The sequence below is a fragment of the Octopus bimaculoides genome, chromosome 15 (genome assembly GCF_046866305.1).
Source record: "Octopus bimaculoides isolate indiv1 chromosome 15, ASM4686630v1, whole genome shotgun sequence".
NCBI classification, from domain to species: Eukaryota; Metazoa; Mollusca; class Cephalopoda; order Octopoda; family Octopodidae; genus Octopus; species Octopus bimaculoides.
Genome location: NC_142942.1, coordinates 57,581,464 through 57,602,595, shown reverse-complemented (window position 1 = coordinate 57,602,595; position 21,132 = coordinate 57,581,464). Strand labels below are relative to the sequence as shown.

General features: G+C 32.2%; 1 protein-coding gene across 1 annotated transcript in view; it reads left to right on the top strand.

Annotated features, from left to right (window-relative positions):
* The window catches only part of LOC106877140 (hepatocyte nuclear factor 6), a 147,346-nt gene that overhangs the window by 29,345 nt on the left and 96,869 nt on the right, over positions 1-21,132 (top strand). The gene's annotated exons all lie outside the window — the stretch shown is intronic.

The window sequence follows — 21,132 nt, the reverse complement described above, 5'->3', positions numbered from 1 at the left end:
AATTGAAGGACCTTGAAGTAAGTAACATTAAGGCTGTTCTTACAAGATGTGAGGTCAAACTGGGGTTAACTGGGGGGTTTTTTTTGGGGGGGGGGGGTTGTGTAAGAGAATTTGCAACTGGTACTTTTGTTGTCTAAATTATTCTTGATCGAGTAGATTTATGGCTAAAGGCTTTTCACCTTTGATAATCCTATTCCTCTAGCTTTTTTCACTGTTTGTGACTATATTGTCCATGGTGTAACTTTTTATTAAAATAGTAGGATGTGATTTGAGTGAAATTTAGCTGCTATTTCTAACAGGTAGAGACTATCTGGCTGGTTTGTGAGTTCAACATTGGCTTTGTCTAGTACTTAGAATTACTTTTCCCAACACAACCTTCATTTATAAAGAGACTAGACTGTTGTTTGAGGGACATTTGAAAGATGGTCCTCCAAACAGCCTGCTCTGGTCTTGTTGGCTGGTCAATGCTGTGTGTGTTCTGGTCTTGTTGGCTGGTCAAAGCTGTGTCTACATAGTTTTTTTTACCTCTTTTACTTGTTTGCATATGGACAGCAGAAACTGTTGGTTATAACATTGGAACCTTGAAACTGATACAGCCAGTCATTGGTAGCCAATATTTATAATCTAAAGGTTAGTAACATTTGAACTAGTGTCTATCGATTTTATCATTGGATAATATTTGAACTGTCATGTATTGATGTACCTAGAAATGATAATAATAATAATAATAATATTTGAATTACCATGTATCGATCTATTGGTTACAAATATTTTAAAGTGATAGATTATTGATATGTTAAACTATGTTTAAATTACCAGCAGCCAAGGTTGGATTGGATTTTGTATTGATTTTATTGGTTATTGATAGGTTTGTGTATTATCAGTTGATAGGCTATTTATAGTTAGTATTGATTATCGATTTATTAGTTATTGATGGTTGGAACTGGGTATCGATTTATTGGTCATTCCTCTATGACACTCGGTATTGATTCCATTTACCATGTAGCTTTACGTATTTTGTATTAACAATAATACCCGCCAATCCAAGATTTTTTTTGTTTCTTTTTGTTGTTGTTTTTTTTTAATATCTAGAATTATTAATATCTTGCTCCTTTGACCTGTTTTCCTTATGATTCCCATAAAAATATATTAAAAAAGAAAAGTAAACTCTGTAGCTGTATGTAATAAGGCTTGTAAATTATTGCTTCATGTCTGCGAACAAGCTGCTGGGATAACGAAGAAGGAAATCAAATATCCATCCCTATTAAGAGATTGCTTTGGTTGTTGGTGTTAACTGCTTTGCGGCAGATCTGTACTTTCCCCTGCTGCCCCCCACCCCGTTGCCATGTTCCTAAGGAGAATGCTTGCGTTGTATTAACGTCATCTATTTCTAGAGTCATATTCGAACTGGTTGATACTATTCCCACTGCATTCAAAGAATTTAATAACTTGCTCTCACATGTTTAGATTTAGGTAAACAGGTGTTTTGGAGTTTCGATAACACATGGATTTTCTTTTTGGTACAAACCTAGACACACACATGCACACACACTCTGGGCTTGTGACCTCACATATTAACCACATGGCATAAATATATCCACAATTTGAAGAAAGTGCTGAATATTTGTAAAGAATTATTTCTGGTATTAATGTCATTTTCAGTTGACTTTTCCTTGTTTTTCGTTAATGCTTTTTGTAATAATTACTCATTTTCTCTTCGCAATGCAATTAGATATATTAATTACTGTAATTATTATACATGTTGCTATGTGGTTAAATAAAAGTGAATCTGACATAAAAGGAGATCAAATTTAAAATTGCATTCAAATCAAAGTTTCTCGTTTTGTTTTTTTAGGGGTTTTTTCTTGTTTTTTTTTTTTTTTACTCTCCTTCCAAACTATTAAACTTTATTAATGTAACCTATTTTCTTCAAGAGTCTGCTCCAATTTGGTGGAGTGTGCAGGTGGAGTAGGGGAAGAAATAAAAAAAAAATTACTATTAGATTTTATTTCTTTACTCCAAGTTGTTGCATTGAAATCTGTTAACTTTGTTAAACTGATAAACCTGACTCTTAAACTGTTAATTTATGGCAAGAATCTTTGCAGAATCACTTGTTTATTGTTTTTGATTATCTATTTCCGTCAGTGCTCACATCATAAATCTGTTTAGCATGCATTTTCTTTATTAGTTTAAAATTAATTCTTACCATTAAAGTAAATTAAGGAAGAAGGTAGTTTTCCATGTTAGAACCATTATTCTTGTAAATGGAAATGATTCTTCAAGTGCTTCTTCACTAAATAAACACATTTCTTCTAATGATACCTTGTGTGTATGTGTGTGTGTGTGTGTGTGTGTAAATAAATAAACAAATATATATAACATATATATATATATATATATATATATATATATATATATATATATATATATATAAATATATATATATATATATATATATATATATATATACTGTATATAAGTATGCACACATAGTCACACATGCATGTGCTTGTATGCAAATAGTTATTCTTAGCTGATTCAGTTACAAGATCTAAACTCTGAGGAGATATTCAACATGTATCATGTAGAATCACATGCAATAAATTTGGGTTTCTGGTTTCAAAGAATTCTTTTAGAAGTTTTTTTGGTTAATGCTTCCTTTCTTTTTTTTTTTTTTTGCTGTTTGTTCTCTTATGAGCATATTTTTAATGAGATGAAATAGAGAACTTCTTAATAATTGTTATCTAACATTGGACGAGTGGTGTAAAGAAAGCTATGAAAAGAAGTCAGAATTGGTTCAAGAAGGAAATATTATGAATTCAACCCTAGTCTTAGTCTAAGGATATTCTTCAACAAAAATTCAAGTATGGAATTAAACGTTGTTTTACCTTGAGGTTAGACCTGATGAAATGCATGCCATTAGTGTTCTTCTATTTGACATCATCCCCATCATCATCTCTTTTATCCGTGCTGACATAGGTTGGAGAGTTTGACAGGAAATGAAGAGCCAGAATGCTGTGCCAAGCTTCGATGTCTGCTTTGGTAAAGTTTCTAAAGGTGGCTGTCCTTCCTAACCACTCTGTGTACTGCTTGCTTTCTTTTCATGGCATCAGCATAGGTGAGGTCACCAAATACTTGCAGGACTGAGGGATAGTGAAAATCTGAAAGAGGGATGGGAGCAGGTGTCTTGCTGAAGAAGAGGTGAATACATGGCTTGACCACCTGGAAAGAGGAAGATGTAAGGTTACATATTTCTTTTCTTTCCTTTTTCTTTCAAACCTTGTGTATTTTGGACTTCTTTTTCCAATGCAGCCTTCAATTGTCGACAATAAATTTGAGAAAAAATTTGGATACTTTTTCTAGAAAGTTGAGCAGCCACATAGAAATGCTGATGGTGGCATATAAGGATCAGAAATATATTTAATATTACAGAGATGTCATTTGGGTTAAGAATCTTCTCTGAATACTTGGCATCAACATTCTTGGTGGTTTTGCTTCTTTTTTGCATAAATTTCTTATCCCTTTGAACTGAAAAATTGAAGAGGCTTCTTAGATTTAGATGGAATATTGTTCTAGCATTCATTTACTGGTTTCAGCCATTTGGTGGCAGCCGTGCAATGGTATCAGTTTTTTGTTCTTTATATTTTATAAAGTCTAATACACACATTCATGGAACTATTAGACTTCCTTTGATTTACAAGTCTCCCCCCCCCACACACACACACATACACACACATACATACCACCACCACCACCACCACTCTTAGTGGCAAATTATCTCCTGCTGAAAAATATTCGAGAATGACACAACTTGCTTCACTCATTGGTTTCTGTGCGTGTGTGTGTGTGTGTGTGTGTGTTCTTTGTTTGTGGACTTACAATACTACCATTGGTTTTGTGGGTAAACATCACAATTAGCAAGCGTTCCAATGGAAACTGTTGGCAATCCCTCTCCATTTTGGATAAGCTGTGGTCGCATTGTAAATGTGCAAATCAAGAATGTTTACCCACCAGATGTGGTGTTGGGCACTCATTCTCACCGTTCTCACCACTACCACGTGTGTGTGTGTGTGTGTGTGTGTGTGTGAATAGAGAGATAGAGAAGATTATTGAATCTAAAAAGATTTCAATACTTATTTGCCTGTTAGTATTTTGTTCAATGTACATGGTTCATACACATGCACATGCACGCACGCACACACACACACACACACACACACACAGACCATATAGTATCATGGGTGCATTTGTATATATATTTGCATACACAAGTGTGTATGGTAATGCATGCATGCACCAACATGGTGCAAGTGTGTGTGCGTTTCTCTCTGTGTATGTAAAAAACAAAACAAAAATTTAAAAATCAAAAAAAAAAAAAGCAACCCAAAGACGCCACTTAGTGCTTTTCTCTCCAACTACTATTCTTTCCATTCTATATCTGATTTATCAACTCTATGCCAATCTATTATTTCACTGTCTCTTTACACCATTTAGCAATTACAGAGCCAGCCAGACCAGTAGCAAAAGCTGCTGTTTTATATTATTTCTGATAGATTTTCTTTCTAATTCTTTTTATTTCTTGCTTTCCATTTCTCTTATATACATTTTCTTTCCTTCCTTTTTATATTTTTCATGCTCTAAAATCTTTCTTTATTCTTTTTCTTTTTTATTTATTTAGTTATATATTTTTTACCTGCAGCTTTTGTTTTTATTAAGAGAATATATTTTTTTCATATCCTGGCAAGAATCCAGCACTATATATATGTATGTATGTGTGTGTCTTCATATACATACACCCACATGAAACACAAAATTATATACATATAGATACAATTAGACACACACACATGTATGCATTCACACACACACACACACACACACACACACACAAGCATTGTTATTCTTATCACCACCACCGCCACCACATCTTATTATTTGCTTCTTGACAAATCAGTTGGAACCATTATGACTGTTAAAATTCTATTTATTTATAATTAGAAAAAACAAAAACAACAACAATAATACTAATGATGATGTTGATGATGTTGATGATAAAGGTAAAAAAAAAATGAGAGATGCTGGGAAAAGGGAAAAGAAAGAGCAGGGCAGTAAGTAAGTACCTGTGTTGCCAGCATTAAAGAACAACAACAATGTCGTTGCTGATGATGATGATGATGATAGCATCTCAGTGGATGGGAGGGGTTAGGGTTGTGCATCTCTGAATTGAGCTCACCTCTTATGTTTCTTTGTGCAGACAACATATATGCCCACACACAGATATATCTTATTAATCTCTCTCTCTCTCTCTCTCTCTCTCACTCTCTCTCTCTCTCTCTCTCTCTCTCTCTCTCTCTCTCTCTCTCTGTGGGCATGTGTGTGTGTGTGTGTGTGTGTGTGTGTGTGTGTGTGTGTGTGTGTATGGGTTTGCAACATGTGGAATGTACCTGACCCAAACTATATCAGAACCAAACTGAAATTGGTTTCCCTTTCTTTTTTTTTCATCTATTGAGTAAACCAAATAATAGAATATTCTCTCTCTCTCTCTCTCTCTCTCTCTCTCTCTCTCTCTCTCTCTCAATCTATTTTACTTATTCTTTGTTGAATTTTACACATACATAAGAATACACCCCCCCCCACACACACACACACAACATACGTATTATTCTTCACATTTTTTTCTCCTAACTTAATCAATCTATACAATACAGTAATATATCACATTCTTATGTTTTGTTCTTCACTTTTTCTTTTTTTCTTTTTGTTTCTTTTGTATTTTACTTTCTCAATTTTCACCTTTTCTTTTCATCACACACACACACACACGTGTGTGTGTGTGTGTGAACTTTTCACATTTTGTTTTGTTTATCATTTTCTTTTTTATTTATGCTTATTGTTATTTTATGTTTATTTTAATTTTATTTTCAAATTATGTTATTCTGTTTTGTTTTTCTTTCTTTATTTTTTTCTTTTAATTTAATTTTTGTATATTTTCGTTTATCCTTCGCTGAATCATATAAATCTGTCCTCCATTTTTTCAGTTGGAACTTGTTGGTTGGGCCATGTGTTGGTGAGTTGAGCTGCCTGGAATCTGCTACTACTGTTATTATTATTATTATTATTATTATTATTATAATTATTATTGATAATGATGATGATGATAACAATAATAATAATAATGTTAACCAGGCCATACCAAGTTCAGGTATAACTTTTGTTATGCTTCCTGAATAACTCCTGTTATTGCTAACCATCTGCATGGTAACAAACTGACTTCCAGTTCCCTAACTACTACTACTACTACTACTACTACTACTACTACTACTACTCACATTACTAATGCATTCATTTAACAATTCTTCTTATGTCTATTTATCTTGCAATGAATGAATAACTCAAACCCCCACCAAAAAAAAAAATAATAATATAGGGAGTGGCAAAGCAACACTCCCCTCCTCTTCTATAACAAATTGCGAAGAAATCATCTTTGTAGTAGTAGTCTATATTTTGGATGAGTAGATATTTCAGATTTGTGTGACACAGATAGCAGAGATTGTTTATTTTTAATTTATAGGTAAACTCGTTATGATTAGTAAATTCTTAATTGGAAACGTAGCCAATCAAACATTGGAAGACTGTTCCACATGACTGATTAATTTGTACAAATTTAATTAGTTTGAGATTATATTCTTGTATTCTTTTACTTGTTTCAATCATTTGACTGAAGCCATGCTGGAGCACCACCTTTTAGCTGAAGAAATCAATCCCTGGACTTATTCTTTGTAAGCCTGGTGCTGATTCTATCAGTCTCTTTGCCGAACTGCTAGATTATGGTGACATAATCACATCAGAGTCAGATGTCAAGCAATAGGGGGGGGGGGAGGCGACAAACACTCACACATAAATGTATACATATATATATTATGTATGATGGGCTTCTTTCAGTTTCCATCTACCAAATCCACTCACAAAGCTCTGGTCAGTCCAAGGCTATAGTAGAAGACACTTGCCCGAGGTGCTATGCAGTGGGACTGAACCCAGAACCATGTGATTGGGAAGCAAGCTTCTTATCACACAGCCATGCCTGCACTTTTTAATGAGCTTTTAATGAAAATTAATTTTCTTTCTTGTTAGAAGAAAAATTATCAATTAAAATATAGACTGAATACTTTTAATATCTTAAATATATGTTTATATATATATTAGCATTGTTGTGTTGTTGAAAACTGTGAGTTTGCATTTACTAATTTCATACATCTCATAATTTCCTGAGGATATTAACTATAATTATAGTTTGGCCACTTAAAAATGGAATTTTTTTTTCTCTCTCTTGAAATTTGAACAATTCAGTTGAGAAGCAACGAAAGCCTTAATCAACCAAATCCTTAATATTAATGGAATTTGTGAAGTGAAATTATAGAATTGTTCTTTAGTTCCTGACTTGAATATTCTTTCTTGCTTTAGAAAATCATATAAGCAAACAGAAAATTACACACACACACACTGTGTGTATATATATATATATATATATATATATATATATATATATATATATATATATATATATATATATATATATATATATATATATATATATATACATATATATATACACACACACATGCACTTTTCACATGCTTGTCTTCATATACTTAAGTTTTCTATTTAAAAACAAAAATTTCATATGAATTTAATTTGCTTTCATTTTTTGTTTGAAGCCAAAACTCTTGTAAACATTAAACAATTTGCAGCTTGCTGTAAATGTCATCCAAATTGATTAATCCTTGCTAATTCGCTCTGCCATATATGCAGATGAATGCTTATTTGCTAAAGAGCTGTTACTTTGCCTAAATAGCTACTATGTCTCAATCAATGCCAGATATATTAATTACCAATAAATCCTGTGCTTTAACTAATTCCAATAAAATTTTCTTTGACTAAACCTAAGTTGGAAGATGCACATTCTACTAATTTGCTTTTAGTCTCTATTAATGATGATGATGATAACTTTCATACATTCTTACATAACTGTTTGTTTTTGCATAAATAAAACAACACCAGTCAAGTATCTTTGCTGCATAAAACTTCATTTATTGAGCTTCTCAGTATGGTCATCTTCATCATTGAACGTCCACTTTTCCATTCTTACATGGGCCTGATGGAATTTGTTCAGGTGGATTTTTTATAGCTGGACACCCTTCCTGTCACCAAATCTTGCCATTTTTCAAACAAGGTTAATGATGTACTTGATTCAGTTTCCTGCAACCAGATCTGCTTACAGGGCTTTGGTTGGCCCAGGGTTGCAGTAGAAGGCACTTTTCCCAAGGTACCATACAGAATAACTCAACCTCGAGATGCCATTGAACATTTAAAACCTATATTAAAATCCTTATGTCAGTGAAACTCTTCCATGCATTAAACCCCAGATTGGTGTGAAACCTTTAACTAGATAAGGCTTTGGATTTATAGAAGAGAGAAATTATGAAGGTGTTTCGTTAATGTCTATCTCAGTGGCACTCATTGGTTGTGCAGGTTTGCAAAATAGTTTCAAATAGGAATTGAAATCATATCAGAAGTTTATCTTTTGCTCTAGTTTCTCCGCTACTCATCACTATGTCAGTCAACGCTACATTAGTCAGTGTTCAATAGAGAGAACAGTTTATTAAAGCTGATCATACATTCTACCTTCCACAACCAACTATTTGGTTGGCTGATCATGATGTTTGTTTACATAAAAATCTAATAATGCACTTGGTGTATATGTACATTACAATCATTGTTCTTGGGAAAGTTTCCATTGCAAAGCAGATTGTAACATTAGAGTTAGTTGGACTGTAATGTTGTTGCTAGAGAGATAACTCATTTGAGCAAGAGTTCCTTCCCTAGGAATTGTGAGTACAGCGTTTTGGCCATTGTCCTTCATTGGAAGACAATCCACGGAGAGACAATGAAAAGAGGAGAGGAAATGAGATAAGAAAAGAGAGAAGAGAACCAGGGCAAAAAAAAAAAAAAATACACATACATAAAAAGTGGCAAATTTATTTAGATTTATAATAAAAGAAATATTTTTAGGGATGTCATTTCAGAATTACATAAAAACTAAAAAACAAAAGAACATAAATGTAAGAAACCCACCAGAAGAGAGGACAAAATTAGAGCAGAGAAATTAAAGATCGTTAAGTATTCAGGCCATAATTGTTTTGATTTTTATAGTTTAAAAATGGTGCAAAAACCCCAAAAAATAATTTTATATATGTTTGTTGTTTACTTCATGCATTCCAATTATTTTAAAGAAATATATAGAATAAATGATGGTTTTATTAGGATTTTTTTCATGCGGCATCGGTTAGTAATATTCTACAGGTTCCATGGGGAAAAAGGCAAAGGATTCTTTGTAATATACTCCATAAAAATAAAAAAATAAAAGAATCTTAGGAAAAAAAAAACAAAAAGTGATAAATTTCTGTTTCTTTTAAGCGAAAGGCATGTTCTGAGCTGATAGATTTTTGCCATAATCCCTTTGAACCCTGTTCTGCTAGCAAAGCTATCTTTTGTTAGGCCACTGAGAATACTTTCTTTACCATTAATTTCTCCCCCCCCCCCCCCCACTCTTCTACTTTCTCTAATTCTTTCAAGATTGCCAATGTTTCACTACCTATCTTTCTATCTATTTGCATGGTGCTGAATATAATAATGTTCAGTTTTCTTCATTGGTGAGTGAATTCAGTTATGATTATAGACATGGCTGTGTGGTTAGGAAGTTCACTTTCCAATTACATGTCTTCAGGTTCGATCCTGGCATGCAACACCTTGAACAAAGTGCCTTTCTTTTGCCATAGCTTTATCTTACTGAACCTTCATTTGTCGTTTACGACATGAGAATCCATCATACATAAATATATATATATATATATATATATATATATATATATATATATATATATACATACATATATATATATATATATATATATATATATATATACATACATATATATATATATATATATATATACATATATATATATATATATATATATACATACATACATACATACATATATATATATATATATATATATATATATATATATATATATATATATATATACATATATATATATATATATATGCACATGCATGCACGCATGGGACATGAGTATTATGTATATGAAGACGTTTATGAACAATAAAGGCATTTTGGTAGACAGAATGGCAAGCAACATTTGTTCTGACTCTTTTACATTCTGAGTTCAAGTCCCATCAAGGTCCTTTTTTTTTTTCAAAGGTTGTGCCCCAGCATGGCCACTGTTCTATGACTGAAACAAGCAAAAGAGTAATATGAGACATACATATACACACAAAATGTATATCATTTATATATATATATATATATTTTATTTGTGTGTATCTCTCTCTCTCTCTCTCTCTCTCTCTCCAAATCAAAATCATTATCTTGATGTGCTTTTGGTGTGATACACAAGTGGTGGGGAAAAAATATTTCTAACAAATTTCTTAGTGTAGCGCACACATGCACACGTGCACACACACACACACAAAATCTGATATCTCATGTGTTTAAAAAAAAACTGTTTTATTTTTTTGTTTTCATAATTTTTAGCTGTTTCTTTTTTTTCTCATTTTTTTTTGTGATGAAGATGACAAGAATTTTTACTCTCAGTTATAGCCAGTGCTTTTTTTATTTTACTTGTGTGTGTGTGTGTGTGTGTGTGTGTGTGTGTGTGTGTGTGTGTGTGTAAATTCTCACCTGATATCTAAAGTATCAGCCGAATTATCTCCATAATCAACAATCTTGTTGTAGCATGGCCGATCTGAATAACAGCTTGTCTTTATGTTTTTGCGACCAAATCTTCAGAAACTCTACTTACTGACTCCACTCGATTGCCTCCCTCTCTCTCTCTTTCTCTCTCTCACTCACTCTCTCAGTATAAGCATGACTTTTTTTTTCCTTGCTTATATATTTATTTCTTGGGAAAGATCAGAAGCTGATTCCAGTTTTACCATTTCATGATGCATTAAGCCTCCCTTCTCCTTCCTCTACACCAGCTACAAAAGGAAAAAACAACAAGTTTTGCATTGTGCATTATAGTAAGAGCATGTTTGCATTTTCTATTGCAACGTCTTCAATCTTACCATTATGTTTTATTAAAAGAGTGATAAAATTATTTGAAATGTTATTTTAAAGCTATCACATATTTTGTTTCTAATTATATATATATATACACATGCACGCACGTGCATACACACACACACACACACATTTATTTTGGGACTTTGTATTTTCTTTTGCAATTTATACTTTTATTTTATAATTAATTTTTCATTTTATTTTCATTTCTCACTTAAAAAGCTTATATTTTACTCATGTTTATTTTCATTTTGTTTTTGCATTTTAGTTTACTCTTTATTTGCATATACATGTATATATATATATATGTATATCTATCAATATATCTATCCATATACATGTGTTTGTGTGTGCGCGTATGCTTTTGGTTAATTTGAATTTTTTTCTGCTCATTGTAGAGTTCAAAATATTTTTGTTACCATTATCATTATTATTTAATTTTGTGTGTGTGTGTGTGTGTTTGCAATATAAAATTTGAATCGAAATTCACCATAATTGCAGCCTTTGTGGAACACAGCTGAAGATGCAGTTTTTGATTAGCTCAAGCTCAACAAAGAATTATTTTTCAGAAAGAAAGAAAAAAAAAGACAAAGGAAAACTATTTTAATTCTGATATCAGCAAGAGAAGAAGTGGCCACTTTTTTGAACAGGCAAATTTTAGACATCACAAAGCAAGATTTTTCTACAAGTGTTTTTGATGTGTGGCTGGGTTCTCTTTGTATGTTCATGCATCTGTATGTGTGTGCATGCATGCATCCATATACATGCATTAACAGCCAGTGAGAAAAGGTGAAAAAAAAACCCACAAAAAAAAAAAAGCAGTGGGAAGTTGAGTTTTTTGTTGTTGTTGTTGTTGTTTTAATTCCCAGGTTGTTTTGCTCCTTACTATGTTGACCCTGATCAAGATAATGTAAGCAGCTTAGAAAACGTGTTAATGTTGCTGTGATGTCTTCAACCAGAGCTGCATCAATGCACAACTATTATATATACTTGCAAGGCATAGCTCAAGCTATTTCTGTAGCTACTAAACTACTATTACTTTACAAAGTCTAGGCAATTATTTTTAGCCTACAAAAGGATTTATATCTATGTCTATGACATGGACAATTTTACTGACTATCTGTCTATCTATATAGGTATATGTGTTGTTCTTCTTCTTGTTAATGTTGTTGTTGTTGTTCTGGTTGTTTGTGGTGGTTTTCGTTCTTATCCCATTTAAGATATTAGATTATCTTGTAATGTGTGTGTAATTCAGCAATATATATTGCAGTATATCACTTAATGGCGTAGCTGTACTGAAACTGCAGTGTGTGTCTGTGTGTGTGTGTGCGTGTGCATGTCTGTGTGCATGTGCACACGTGCATATGTTAAGTATGTGTATGTGTGAGTTCTATTTTGAAATCTTGCTCTGTTTGCTAGATAAAACTGCTGTGAATGTGGTCATAACTTGTTTTCCAAACATGTGTACATGCATATACATACAAACACACACACACACATACATACATGTGTATATATATATATATATATATATATATATATATATACACACACACACACTCATACACTTTACAAAACCTTGAAAGTATAACCATCCCTGCTACAAAACTGCTTAGCTGAAAGAAACCTCAAGTCTGCAAAACTGCTCTATAATGGCCTCTCAGATATTTCTTGATGCTTTTGTTTTGCCCTTAATGGTATGACCCTTTCATGCTAATAGCTTTAAATGGGCTCACTGGCATTTAATGTGCTGCTTTTTGGGCTTGATTCCACTCCCTCTGGGAGATTCTTTTTTTTTTTTCTTCCTTCATGAAATATTTGCAGTTGGAGAAGGAGATGGTAAAAATGGAGAAGAAAGAAGTAAGAAATAATAAAAAAAAAACTACACAAACAAAAGTATTACCAAAAAAAAAAAGTAAGAAAGAGAAGTTGGTGTTTCTAAGTGATGTCAAGAGATATAAAATTTAGTATAGCAGTGATGTCACCCTTGTAAGGAAAACACAATCATTACAGCTTCAAAAAACATGCTTACTAGCTTGCTTCTATATGTACTTACTTTTCAACTGTTATCTATTCAATTTATAGCAAGTGTATAAAGAAGATTCACTGATCTCTGCTTCTTGTTCTGATATGAGTTGTTACTTTATTTCTTTGTTGGTCTCTATTTGAATCATTTCATCATCTAAGTCATTATAATTTATTGTACCTCTTTATCACTTTTTGTTTTGTCTTGTTTTTTGCTGTCGTTTTTCATTTCAAAATTTTATTTTTTATTTTGTAATTTATTTATTTATTTTTTCCTTTATGAATCTGTCTCATCAAAGCAGAGCTTAGATATTTCAAATGATAACAATAAATCCTAATGATGATATTAATAGTAATGTTCATTCATGTTAATTACACCGCCCCACCCCTCCATCCGGCCAATAAAACAAAAGAAACCCAAAAACAGAAAACAGTAATTTCATTTCAAATTTAGAAACAGAAAAAATTGCCCAAATATTTTCTCTCTGTTATTGTTAGTTTATCACTTAAAAAAAAAATGCTTAAATGATAACAACAAAAGCAACAAAAACTATCTGTTGATCTTTAATTAAACTGATTTAAAATAATAATGATAATAAGAAGAAAGGATAAATGATTGGCTGCCAGCTTTTTCCATATATAGGTATAACATTGAGTAGATGTATATGTGTGTGTTTGTGTAAGATTTAATACGTCAAGATCCACAGTATCTTGTCATTATATCAAGGCCTCTGTGTATGGGGGGGGGGGTATAACTTCTTTTTCTTCTTCTTCTTCCCTGGAACTAGTTGCCAAACTTTCAACTAGGTTTCAACTTTATTTTTCAACAATTTTTGTTTCAACCATGCGGTGTTATTTCCTTCTCCCAAGTTGATTTTTATCAACAACATTAATAACAACAACAACACACTTTTATCCCTGACCATTATGTCGTTTGACAGCTTGTAACAGTGCAGTTCATTCGTTTACCTGCAATTCCATAGTTTTGACAATCTTTTATCAAACAGAAAAGCCTAAATCTCATCAGTTTTTGCTCTTTAACCTTGGACCAGTCCATTCTCACTTTTCAGTTTTAAAATATCATTACTATTATGTCTTATAAATCAACTCTAGTCTAGTTCTTTCAATAAATCTATACGATCTTACATGATCTTCTCCCTCTGCTGCTGCTGCTGCCGTTATCCATGCTCAAATCTTGCCATCGAAACTACTTCATTCTCTTCAAGTATTTGGCTGCTCTTAAAAGAGACAATATGTTTTCGATAGTCACCTTCCTCCCCCCCCCCATCACCACCACCGTTTTCTCTTATCACCACCAAAACTATTCATTTTAACCTACTTTTAACCTATCCAAACACTTATTTTATATATTATGTCCTTTCTTATTTATTTTTTTCATTTTCATTCATTCATTCAGAAATTCTTTTGAATCATCCTTAAAAATCCTTTGGGAACTAAGATGTGTTATCCACTTATTCCCACCCTAACCCTAATCCCACACACTTAATCACAATAGTCTTTTGACCTGAGAAATACTCTCCATATCACTTGCACATAATAATAATAATAATAGCAGCAAATGTTGGATTCTACTTTCAAACAAACTAATTAACTATTTCACATTCCAGATGATTACATTATTGTAATAAAAATGAAAAATAAATAGATAAATAAAATGAAGAGAAAATAACGAAAGAAACAAAATGCACAAAAGCGCAAAAATCAAAAGTATGCAAAATTATTGCAAACAATGAAATATTTGTTGACTGCAGAAAGAAAGTGACAATAATAACTATTGTTATTTGAAATATATCTGTTTTGATGAAGTTGGAATTTTCTGCTGCTTCTTTTATTTTTAATTTCTTTTCTCTTCATATTTTATCCTCGTCATCATCATTTTCTTCCCAAATATTATTAACTCTATTTTTTTTTTTTTTGGTTTTGTTTCTCTCTTGGTTTTTTTTTTCTTCTTATATAAGCAGTAATAACATAAGTATGGAATTTATATTCATAAGAAAACTCTAATGTTAATTATAATTCAACAGGTTTTTTTAAATATTTGTTTTGTTTTTAATGTCTGCAGTTTTATTTTTGTTCAATAATCATTCCAGAATTTATTGTTTTCTGGTTTATTTTTCCTTGTCCTTCCTCTTTCACAAAGTTTTTTTTTTTTTTTATTTCTAAAGTCTCTTATCCTTTCAAGAATAATATTTCCTATTTTATTCCTGGAATTTCTTTAAATTTAACTGAGAGTGAAAATATTAACAACTAAAAGAAAAAAAGAACAAACTCAATTGCTATCTATATTTTCTTATCTTTCTTTTTTAATTTTTAATTTGAATTTTCAAATAGCTATGAACTTTGTTCATTCTTCCAAAAATCTTCATTTTTCTCCATCTGCAGAATCCTTTTTAACAAGTCTTGATTAATTTTCCGTTCTTTTTAGTTGACCGACTTATAAAATTAAAATCTAGTAAATAAACATTGTGATTTCTTATAGAACGAAGAATTTCATTTTTGTATTTATTTCCTTTTTTTAAAACTTGATTTCTGTTATACTTCTTCTGTTTTGCACCTTTGTTTCTTATTAATTTAGTTTGTCCTGATAAACCAAGATTTATAGGCTCAGTTTTGATCTAAATATCCTTCACTCTTACTTTTACCTTTCTTTCTTTCTTTCTTTCCATATTTCCAAAGTGAATTACATGGTAAATTAGAACAACAATCAGTCCTGTTATTTACGGTTCTTGTGTCTTTCACTTTCTCTGATTAAAAATACACAAATGGCTTCTAGGGCTTCTGAAAGAGAAGCTCCTTGATAAGAAGAAGGAGACTTGAAATGGCCAAAAGCTAATTGAATAAACTGCTCTCCTCCGCCCCTTCAGACTGGGTGGATCATGTCTGCTGCTTGGCAATTGATTCTCATTGAGAAGTAGACAAATATATTGGATCTTGAGTTTTTAGTTCTTTGTTGTTTGTTTCGATTCTTGTCCTCATGAGACATTCTCCTGCCACATTCTGCACTGCTTGGCTTAAAGAAGCAGCTCTGGAGCCAGCTTCTCTGCTTGCTGCCTTTTCCAGTTTGTGAGAGAAACCTTATTTTCTTAATGTTGGAGATAAGGTGTTCATTAGCTTTTTTTTTTTTTTTGGTTTAGCATTCAAGTTAAGTCATTTATCAATACATAATTTCAAATGTGTGTGTGTGTGTGTGTGTGTGTGTGTATTTCGATGTTGACTGTTCATTAAAAATTGTTTTCAATGTTTCTGGACTCTTTAGTGATTTTTCCTTATTGTGCTTTATCATTATTATTATTATCATTGTTATTATTATTATTATTATTATTATTATTATTATTAAACATCCATTACTCTCTTGTACGGATGGAATACATGGCTGTTAAATAATTGTTCTATTTTCCCAAATTGGTCTTAACTCTGTTATTTCATTTTTTACATTGGTTTGCTCTCTCTCTTTACAAACTGTTTCCAACTGTTTTATTCCAATTTACTTAATCATTTTAATTTGTCCCATTTCCTATGCAATAAACCAAGGCTTCTCTATGTATTTTAAGAAAATTCCACCATACAAGTAACTATCATCTATAATAATTATTTCAATAAAGGAGAAAAATATGTTCTTTTTTCCTTTTTAAACCTCTTTCAATTGCAGTTTTATGTTCCATTTTTTTCGCAATTCTTCTATTAAAACTCATCATTCTTCAGTTGGTCTTGACTCTTGGATTCAAAATAGAATTTCAGATTGATTTGATGTTTGCCGTTACATTTCTTGAAAAATATATTATTTTGGATGTTGGAAAAGTCCTTCTTCCATCTCCCAATATCTTTATTTTGGGAATTATTTTACTTATAGTTGAGATCTAACTTTAATTGTTTGCTAATTAGTTTGAAAATATTTCACCAGTGTTAGAGTTATTATACTCTCTGTCAAAATAGCCATGAGGTTGAAGAATATTATTCCATTGCATTACAAGCAACAACTCTTACATTCCTTGATGTGCCATTTATTTATTCATCTTATTTTAAATCTGATTTTGTTGACACTTTTGTTTTCAAACTTGTAAAGTTACATTTTATTTAGCTATTCTCATAATTGGTTTTAGTCTTTCTTTAATGAAGCTTTCTTGTAATTAGAATAATGTAACCAAAGTTTAAAATAGGGGAAATTTCATATAAGACATTTGGATAGTAAAAGCTCCATTGTTAAAGAAAAATGTGAATCAATTTAACTTTTTGGAACCTAGCAATGCCAATCAAACTTTATTTCTTACGAGACAATTTTGTTTTGTTGTTTTTTTTTCTCTCTCTTATTATTTTGTCTTTTTGTTTTGTTTAATATCTTGTTTGTCTTAATGAATTGTTTTTTTGGCATGTTTTTATACTTCAATCATGGCTTAGAGAACATTGTTACCGCTCCATTTTGGCCTCAGACACACAGTTTGTCTATTGAAAATTATTAGTTTTATAAACTAGATTGGAGCTCGTCCAGATTTGTGCTGATATGTTGCTAATTAATAAGAATGTCTTTTGAAAGATCTAATAAAAAGAAAGAAATGTATATGCCTCTTTGGAGGAAATTAACATAAACAATTTTTGGCAGAGAAAAGTAGATCACTCAGTTTAGTCAGTAAGTAAATGAATAAAATGATTTATCTATTGGTCTCTCTTAATGATAGATAGATAGTCAATCCTCATTATTTTGGGGTTACTCGCTACAGAAATTCACTCTTTTGTTTTATTTATTTTAGTTATATATTTTTCATTTCAATATCAGTGTTCTTATTGTTTACAAGAAATTGTTTCAGTAAGCATCAGTCATTTGGAGAAGTTATTAATGTTAATCTTTTGGTTGCTTGCATTCTTTTCTGTATTTTTATTATAATTATTTTTTGTTTTTCTGTTCCCCCCCCCCCCCCTCCCTGAGACCAGCAAAGTAAAAATGAAATCTCCCGACCGACCCATATTGCTGCCCTGCTGCTGCTCGGACGTTTTCTTTCTTGACCAAAAACAAAACATAAGCAAAATCTAATAAGAAATTCTTCTATTTTTCTGTCTTTTTATATATAACATGTGTGTGTGTGTGTGTGTTTGATGGTTCTTGTCACGAAGAATTTCACATGAGAGCCACAACTAAAATAAATGCAATTTAAAAAAAAAAACTCATTGTAAGACAGTTGTTTGTTTTTTCATGTTTACATTTTTTTAAATTATATCAGTTCTGTGATCTGTAATGAATGATCACTTGGCAAACTATTATTCTCTTATTGTACTACGTGTGTGTGTGTGTGTGTGTGTGTGTGTGTGTGTGTGTGGTGTGTCTGTTCTTTTAGAAATTGATATTTCATTTGTATGTTTTTCTCCAGAAGTTGAAGCAGTCCTTTCGGAAGGTAACATTATTTCTCTATCACAGCTTCTCTACTAATACATGGCTGATATTACTTTTGATGGATTTTCTTAATTAATACAGCATAGTTAACTTTTTACTCTCTTTCTCTTCTTATATTTCATTAGTTGTAATTAACGTAATATCTACTCGCACTAACGATATTAATAACTAATAGGTCTAACATTACTTGCAGTTTTAGGGAATAATTAAAAATTATAGTAAATGAAATGTTTGATGGCCAGTTATTAATGGACCCCCCGACCACCCTTTTCCATGGATGTCCATTTGAATCATGAAGCTACTCAAATGTCTTTGGTTGTCTCAATCTGACAATCTTGGATTTAATAATATTTATCTGAATGTGTGTGTGGTGGGTAACCAGAGTTCTTCTTTGGAATGGTTCTCTGTGATAAAAACAATGACATTTCTTCCTTTAATGATATTCATGTCTGTGGAATATTCAGTCACTTGTCATGTTTTTACTTCAACAATCACTTTTATCTTTTCTGTTTTTTAAGTGAATGGTGACAATCATCAACTGACTCTTCAGTGCAGGCATAGCCGTGTGGTTTAGAAGCTTGCTTTGCATCCATATTGTTTTGGGTTCAATCCCACTGCCGGGCACCTTGGGCAAGTGTCTTCTACTATAGCCATAGGCTATCATATATGTGTGTGTGTGCATGTATAAGTATGTAGATATGTGTGTATCTGTTATTGTGTTTGTTCATCATAACTGCTTGACAACCAGTATTGGTTTGTTTACATCCTTGTAGCTTAGCAATTTGGTAAAAAAAAAAAAAGACTCATGGAATAAATACCAGACTTTAGAAATAAGTCCTAGGGTTGATTTGATTAACTAAACCCTTCAAGGCAGTGCTCCAGCCTGGCCACAGTCCAAGTAAAAGATAAAAATATCAAATTAAAAGAGCTTTGAATTAAGCAAGATATAGTATTTTGTTTCATATGCTCTGTGTTCTAAGTTCATATGGGAACCAGAGCTGACCCCCCCCCCCCTCAACCATTAAGTCAATTCACTCAACTACCCCCAACAAAACTGTGGCCTTATACTTCCATGCTGGCATGGATTGGTCAGTTTGGGTTAGGGTCCAATGGGTTCAAAGGAGAGCACTGTGCTCCGGTTTCTGCTCTGCTATGGGTACCATGGCTGGTTGCCCATCCTAATACCAATAGGATAGGATGGTGTAGAAGTTTGACCCTTCATTTACATAACTGTTGCCCTTTGGAAAGAGATGAACATCGCAGAATCACATTTTGTCTGCCATGTGAACTTGTGGCTTTCATTACATATCCCTATCTACAGCAACTATAGCATTTATATACAATGAATGTCTTTGATAAAGCATGAACATCTTGTCATCTCCTTTTATAGAAGAAATCTGACACCTTGTGTTGCCCCTGCAACAGCTCTCTCCCTCTCTCCTTCTCTCTCTCTCTCTCTCTCGCCATTTCCTGTCATTTAATCTACTCTGAGTGTTTCTACAGATTCTTTTCTCAGGGTCAATGTAGGCATTATTCCATAATCTTTCTTCTAGTCCCTTCTCTCTCCACCACCACTACCTCCACCACCACCACCACCATCATCATCATGTTTAGATTCCATTATACATTCTCTTTTAGCTATAACACCTCAATCAATCTCTCTCTGTCACCTATTGTTATTGATAGCAACGAGGATCCAACTTTCTCCCTCCTTCCCTCTCTCTTTCTGTCTTCTCTCAGTTTAGTCTCATCTTAATTTATTGTAAATGTAATCTTTGTTTATTTACGTGTCAATGGCATAATAGCAAAATAATCCTGCTGACATAAACGTACATGCATGTGTATATATGTGTGTGTGTGTGTGTGCATGTGAGTATGTATGTGTGTGTGAGTGTGTGTGCATGTGAGTATGTGTGTGTGTGTGTGCGTGTGCGTGTATGTGTGCATATTCATTCATTCATTGTTACAGTTATGAGAGAAGTATAACAATGGTCTTGAATTTTTCCCAGTAAATCTGCTTATCACATTGAACAACTGCCCGCGTTTTTATTTTGTGTGTGTATATATATATATATATAAGTCAGTAAATAGTGGGGTTGTGTTGACCGCATGTGGAGAAATAATAGGAAAATGAAGAATAAGGCAGAATGCTAAATTGGAAGCATGTTTTAATAAAGATTTCAAATTGGAAGCATGTTTTAATAAAGATTTCTAACCAGCTTTCATTGCGAAGCAAATTTTCAAGAAGGAGAATGAAAATGTTTTTTACAAAGAAGTACAAAATGAAGAAAATAATATATAAAAAAAATAACTATACCAATACCTTATATTGTCTTTGAGCTTTTGAAGTTAAATGGTAGTTCATGTATATACTGGTTGGAAAAATAAGGATGCATGAGAGTTGTGTTAGGTTTAAAAGAAGGGTTAAAAGTTTGTGTTAAGCAGGAAGTGTGGTGTCAAAACAGGAAGTGTGTGTAAGGGGAGACAAATGTTTTTAGTTGGAGTTCCTGTTGAAAAAGAGTTCATAACTCCAACTAAAAACATTTGTCTCCCCTTA